The sequence below is a fragment of the Hibiscus syriacus genome, unplaced genomic scaffold (genome assembly GCF_006381635.1).
Source record: "Hibiscus syriacus cultivar Baekdansim isolate YM2019G1 unplaced genomic scaffold, ASM638163v2 tig00112339_pilon, whole genome shotgun sequence".
Taxonomy (NCBI): domain Eukaryota; kingdom Viridiplantae; phylum Streptophyta; class Magnoliopsida; order Malvales; family Malvaceae; genus Hibiscus; species Hibiscus syriacus.
The window spans coordinates 22,396-29,805 of record NW_024063304.1 but is presented as its reverse complement, the minus strand read 5'-3'; the positions used below and the strand labels follow the sequence as shown (position 1 = coordinate 29,805).

General features: G+C 35.8%; 1 pseudogene; it reads left to right on the top strand.

Moving 5' to 3' along the window:
- Nucleotides 1–551: 551 nt before the first annotated feature.
- On the top strand, nt 552–2,490 carry LOC120177840 (annotated as a pseudogene).
- The last annotated feature ends 4,920 nt before the right edge of the window (nt 2,491–7,410 follow it).

The window sequence follows — 7,410 nt, the reverse complement described above, 5'->3', positions numbered from 1 at the left end:
TAATTTATTTGAATATAGTATAATGTTTATAAACTATACTATATTAATAGTAATTATATTAACTATAGTTTATAAACTATACTATATAATTTATAACATATAGTTTATATTAATATTAATTTTATATATTATATTTTATATTAATTTTAATTACAAATTATAAACTATATTATATTAATATAATTTAATATTAAAATTAATTATATTAATATTAATTATAATATATAATTATTTTAATATTAATTATAAGTAGTTTATTAATATAAATTTATAGAGATAAAACTAAAAACAGGCGCCAAAATAACCATTTTCTCCCTCTCTTCCCGGCCAAACCCTCCCTCCTTTATTTTCGATCTCTCTTCTTCCCCGCTCAACATCCAAAATCTTATTTAGTTTTTCCCTTACTTTTCTCCCTCTCTTCCCGGCCAAATCCTCCCTCTATTTTCTCCCTCTCATTTTCCTTATATATTTGTTTAATTTGGGTTTAGTTTTCCTCTTAGTTCATCGATCTGTGAAGTTCTAAGATGATACTCGTTTGGTTGTGGAGTACCATGGACATCATTATGGATGGTCCCCGAGGTTTGGCTCTCTTTTCTTTCCTTTCAGAAGTGATAATCCGTTATAACTATTTGATTTGTGTAGAATATCAATTTCTTCTGTATTAGAGATACTGCTCGGGCAGGGAACCCTTCTTTTATCTTATAGTGAACCTTCTTTTATCTTTTAGGTCACCAGCAAACTAGCAAAGTAGTATTTGGTAAAGCAATTTCTTCTTATGAAACGCTCTTATACTGGGTGCTCGTTGATCCTTCGCAAAAACATGGCTTTTGCAGGTAAAGAATAAGAAACCCTTTTCTTTTTGTTGTTTTCCAATAATGAGAAAATGGTTGCTGAAGTTTTATGCCTTGTTTTTGTTTTGGTAGTCGGGCGGATTTTAGTAAGGAACCAGCTTTTAGCTGGATGAATACATTGTCTGAAGAAGTAAAGGGGGCGATTAAACGCACGAGAATCATGTTTTGTAATGGGTATGGCTTTGATGACTTATCCCCTGATGTTATAGTCTCAGCCGTGGAGAATGTTGTTGAAGTCGGTACATCGGTGTTCTTTGATCCCGGGCCACGAAGGAAGAGTCTTTTAAGTGGAACCGCGGAAGAGCAAAAAGAACTTAGGCATTTATTGAGGATGAGTGATGTCCTCATTCTAACAGCTGATGAGGTTCTTTTCACAGAATCAATGGACATGTTTTATTCAATTTTGTTATATGCTTGTATTGTGCTTCTATATCTGTTTTCAATGCTTTCATATCCCATTTTGATGTCACATTGTAATCATTTTGACTTTCAGAAGTTGCTTCGCCGGATCTTTTTTAAAGTGTCGGTTATTGATCCTGATGGTACATTCTCCTATTAGACCTATTTTAATTCGAACCTGAATTATCACAAGTTTTGTCTAATCGCTGTGAATGATTGTTACTTTATCGATTAGTTCTTTAGCTGAACCTTCAATCTAAGAAATATTTATCGTCTATCTAAGATGAAAATAATGAAGTCTATACTTCATTCGTTATGACAGATTATAAACACGAGTGTTCTTCATTCCTTGATAAATATTAGATATGCCTGCAACTATGGAGGTTTTTATTCCAGTAGGAAGTATTTGGTCTTTTATGGTATTTGATGTGAAACTTAATATGTCTTCCTATCTGATGATAGATTTTTTTGGTTTTTTACCTTATTACTTGCATTCGTGAACTTCTAGGTTGAATCTTTAACCGGCATAGCTAACCCGATTCTAGAAGGGCAGGAGTTATTGAAGAAAGGAAACCGTGCTAAATGGGTGGTTGTGAAGATGGGCTCTAAGGGTTCGATTCTGATAACCAAGTCAGATATTACTTGTGCGCCTGCATTTAAGGTGAGTTATAGTTTCGTTGTATATCCGAAAACATAGAAGGTCATAGTTAGAATATGAATGCTTTTCATGGAAATTCCTCGGTTAAGTTTAGATTTGCTTTAAGCTTAGATGCTTCTTTTTGTAGATTGAAAATGTATTTTAAAGCTATTGGTCATGGATTCTTTCATATGCTTGATTAGGTTAAAATCATAGACACTGTTGGGTACGGAGATAGTTTTGTTGCTGCTATTGCATTCGACTTTATACATGACATTCCGTTGGTTATTACATTAGCATTCGCGAATGTCGTGGGTGTAGCTACCGTCGTGGGTTGTGGTGCTGGTTGGAACGTAGCGACGTTGAAGAAAGTGGTGGAACTGATAGAAACACCCGACCTCAATGAGGACGATAAGTTCTGGAACGAGCTATTAGGTGATCATCTCAACTAGTAGGAGGTCGCGTTTCTATCGAAAACAGTCTTAAACGGAAGCAATGACAGGGTGAAGCATGTTATATTGCAAAACGTGGTTTCGAAACTGCTGCCTAAGCTTACAACTAATCAATTGGAGGGAACACTGTCATCTTGATGGGATTGCAAAAGATTTATGAATATTTTAACTTGGTTAATATAATTTAATAAAATCAAGTTTAATAAGATAATATTTAAATTTAATTTAGTGATTTTAAATGAAATTTATAATATAAGAAATATAAAGAAATTTATGAATTGGAATTAACATAAAAATCAAATTTATAATATACAAATTATAATTAATATAAAACTAAATTTCAAAAAAGTAATCATATTAATTTAATTATCATAATAATTTATGATAAAATTTCAAAAAAATAATCATATTAATTTAATTATCATAATAATTTAATTATCATAAGTTTATTATAAATTTAAAATAACATAATTATATTAATTGTAACTTCACTTATAAGTCAGGATAATATTAGATCACTTTAACATGTCAGATCATTTACAGGTTGAGTCAATTACAGGTCAGGTTCATAACAGGTCAGGTTGAAAACAGGTTGGGTAATACCAGTTATTTACCAGGTCAATATCGGGTTCGGGTTCATATCAGTTGGATGCAGTTCGGGTTCGGGTATCATATTTTCGGTTAAATTCGGGTTCAGGTCGTTCTCAGGTCGGATGCAGGTCGGGTTCAGATCCACAATTTCCAAGTCCAACTCGGGTTCAGGTCAACACCAGTTTCGACTCAAGTCGGTTTCGGATAGTCACAGCGCAAGTCAAAAACAGTTTTAACTCGAGTCGGTTTCAGTCAGTTTTACAGGTCGGGTCAGTTTTTTGCACCCTTACATTCGGATAGTGTCGCCATTTGATTCCATGCATTGAATTGATTGTGTTGATCATTTTTATGTAGACAAAATTATGTGCATTGTTCTCAGTTTATTTAGAGCAAAAGGATGGCAAATCATTGTTAAAGGAAATTTTGGTAAACTTTTATTATTTATCATTTATGATATGTATGTTTGTATTATGAGTGCATTACATTCTTTGACGTATTGTTGTATAAAATGTATTCCAGACTATATCAAACCTATGATACAATATGATAAACATCGAGCCAAAAGCTCAGACATTGTATTACGGTGAGTTAATGAATTTTCACAAGAGTTGACAACATTGTAAGTTATCACATTGTGGCTATATATTGCTCATAGTTATCTTATCGAATTTTGGATGGATACAGTTGACATATCATAGAGTTCATAATGTTTATACGAGTATTGTATAGACTCCAGTCTTGGTAGGATTGTAAGAATGTTAATCAGAGGCGAATCTTTGTGGAGAAGCCTCAACCCCTGTAAAAAGTTTATATATTCGATAGATTTTGGTCTAATAGTATTTTAGTTCATATAAAAATAAACATTCAAATTTTAAAAAATTCAGATTTTGTATAGACCCACCACTTCCAAGGACGCATTAACGGGAAAGCAATCCAAGACCCACACTAATTCTACTACCATTTAAATATCTCGAGGTATAGGAGAAATGAATCTGAGAGATTACCCGGGATTGCTGGTCCACCGAGTCTAGAACGCTCCACCACTTCCAAGGTCGCATTAACGGGAAAGCAATCCAGGTTAGAACAACTTGACAGTCCGATTCTATCACTAAGGGAGTTTTTCCGACCCATTCCGCTTCGATAAAAAACTGCAAGAGCAGTTTCGATTGCTCTAATTTCTGCAAACTCGAGATCAGCTCCCTCCACTGGACCCGAAAACATGGCTCTCACCTCGCCCACCTCCGTTCTCAGAACCCCGTCACAACCTGTCGCACCTTGGTTAGTATCCCCGTCCACATTAATAGACCCTGACTCAGGTGGATGCCAGATCGTACTCTCTTTGACACTGTTAGGCTATGAGATGCATTTCCTCGGCAACACCACCAATTCTCATCTGAAATTAAATCTACTTCGCTGGCCGATTTTAACCAAATCCTCATCTTCACATAAAAAATCAAGTCTTTTAATTTGATCGTTTTCGATTCAAAAAACCTTTTCAGTTTGAGCTAGCCATAGACTCCATAGTGTGGCCGTAATATAAATGAACCATATCGATTTGTTGTACCCGACCACTTCACATTGAAGCACTTACAAAAAAAATCTGAACAATTTTCATTCCTTATTCTCCCAGGTATAGACCACCATTTGTAGAAATCCAACCAAAGCATTCGAACAAACCAGCAATCCAAGAACAGGTGATACATACTTTCAATTCCCGTGTTGCACCAGGGGCACTCAAGAGCATCTTTCACTGCTTGAATTCCTCTCAAGGCAAGGAAGTCCTTTGTGGGGAGCCTTTTAATTTCCAAAAACCATAAATAAGTTTTCACTTTTGGTTGTACTTTTAAACTCCAAATCTTGTCAAAGTCAAACAGATCTTGATTTAGATCTGTCTCGACTAATAGCTCCGATAATCTTTTAACCGTGAAGCGTCCAGTTGCATTATGGATCCAAATCAGTCCGACGTGAGTTGTCGTGCTTATCGTTCCTTTCTCTATTAGCAGCTTCAACTCTTCAAGGTTTGCTTCCTCTCGTGGAAGGAGTTTTCTCGAAAGTAAAGATTGCCAATTTAAAGTTTGAAGGCTCAAATCCCACAGTTGAGGTTATTACTTCACCTTTTCTTAGCCAAAGTCTATAAAGGCGAGGATACATAGCCGAAAGGGGAGCCTCATTACACCAGCAGTCTTCCCAAAACATAATCGATCTCCCATTCCCTAGCTTCCCACGAAATGCTTCTTTGTTCATCCATTCATTCACCTCCCTTGCTTGGAGGTTCCTAATTATGTTTTTCCAAATTATCGATATTTTTCCATCACCCTCGATTTTAACCCCCGTAAGCTCATTATCGCCATACTTAGTGCTAATTACCCTTCTCCATAGGGCATTCTTTTCCAGCCAGAATCTCCAATCCCATTTTGCAAGAAGCCTCTATTTTTTAGCTTGATATTGGTTACTCCTGCTTCGCCTTTTTTCTTCGGACTGCATAGTTTACCCCAATTTACTTTCACAAGTTTCCTCGCTCCATTCTGATAGCCCCAAATGAAATATCTTCTTAACTTATCAATCTTTAATAATACCGACTTGGGCACTTCAAAAAGGGATAGGTAATAGAAGGGTAGAGCTGCCAATACAGCGTTAGCTAACGTGATCCTCCCTGCAAAGGATAAAAAATGACTCTTTCAACCTAACAGCTTTTGATGGTACCGTTCTATCACCGGATCCCATGTAGAAACCTTCCTTGGATTTGCTCCTAGAGGAAACCCCATATAATTAAAAGGGAGTTACAATTTTTGGCAACCGCAACGCTGAATAAGGGAATCCACTTCGTTTTCATTCATATTAATACCGAGCAAACTTGATTTCTTAAAATTTATTCTTAATTCCTAGCAAACTTTGAAGCTTCTCAATATTCGATTCACATTCTGCAAGTTACGCTCACTTGGCCTAACAAATAGGATGGTATCGTCCGAAAATTGTAGATGGGAAAATGATATCCCTGGGACTATGCTATTTATGCCTTCAAATTTTCCTGTGACACAGCCTTCTCGAGCAGATTGTGTAATGCCTCCGTGACAAGGGCGAATAGAAAGGGGGAAATTGGGTCCCCTGTCTTAATCCCTTCTTCATGTAAAATTCTTTTGCTGGAGACTAGTTCAGCAAGATCGAGACTCTGGCAGTGGAAACGCATTGTAACATCCACCCTCTCCATTTGGCTCTAAAACCTATCTTTTCGAGTATCATTAACAGGAAGTCCCAACATACGCAATTGTACACTTTAGAAAATTCCAGTTTCAAGATGATGTCCCCTCTTGAGTTGTGTTCTTGCTAAAGTGGATGTATTATTTCGTTTGCAATCAACACGCCATCGAATATCTACCTTACCGAAATAAACACACACAGCGTGTCACTCACCAGTACATTCATTACCTCTTTCAGTCTTTTGGATGGCACCTTAGAGAGGATTTTGTAGACAGAAATTATCAAACTGATTGGCCTGAAGTCCGATAGGTTGCTCGAGTTCCTTGATTTAGGAATAAGGGCTATGAATGAGGAATCGATGTTGCTTTTAATCTGACCGTTGCAAAAGAAATCCTCAAATACACATATCGCAGCTTATATACTTTTCCAGAAAAAGCCATGTTAAAACCATCTGAGCCTGAGGCCTTCGAGTCATCGCAGCTCCAAACCACCTCCTTTATCTCCTCTTAAACGGCTGTTTGAAGTTTAGATCCCACTGTGTATTCTAGCTTTTCGGTTTGCAACTAAAATGGTTTTCGAAGTGCCTAAGAACATTTTCTTTCAACTCACTGGAATATCAGTGTTAAGTGTATAAAAGTACCATATTTTCTACCTCTTACCCATAATTATTGTTAGATCTAAGCTCATTTTAGTTGCATTATTAGTAACCCATGCATGATTTCATAATTTTTTCACCGTTAAGTTGGATATTACATTTTGGTTGGTTTTTGTGGAAAAGTAGTCGTTGGTATGTGTAAATTTGTGCATAATAGGAATTGTCTTGGCAAGCTGGAAATTGTCGTGGCAATTAAACCTGATTTTTGAAGGGGTCCACCTCATTCAAGAATATCACAACAAAAAGAGGATGAGTCCTAAAAATTTGGATTTCCACGCTAAATTTAAAGAAGAGAAGAAGTCTAAATTGCAAGGAAGCTTGAGGATAAAAATAAAAGAAGATTAAAACCTCTTTTATTCCAATTAAAATTCATCCTCATCAACAACCAATTTAACCTAATCCTCTCCTATAAATAAGAAATGAATCACAATCTACAAAGGGTGGATGACTTGAGAGAGAAAGTTTGAGCGTCTTCTTCTTCTTTGTTTCTTTTTTATTCATGTTGGGAAAATTTTATTTTGTATTTCTTTTGCACGTAGCCATGAACTAAACTAAATTGGCTTGGGTTATTAGGTTTTTATGGTTGTGAAAATGGTTGGATTTGTTTAAGTTCTTGATTGTAGTTTA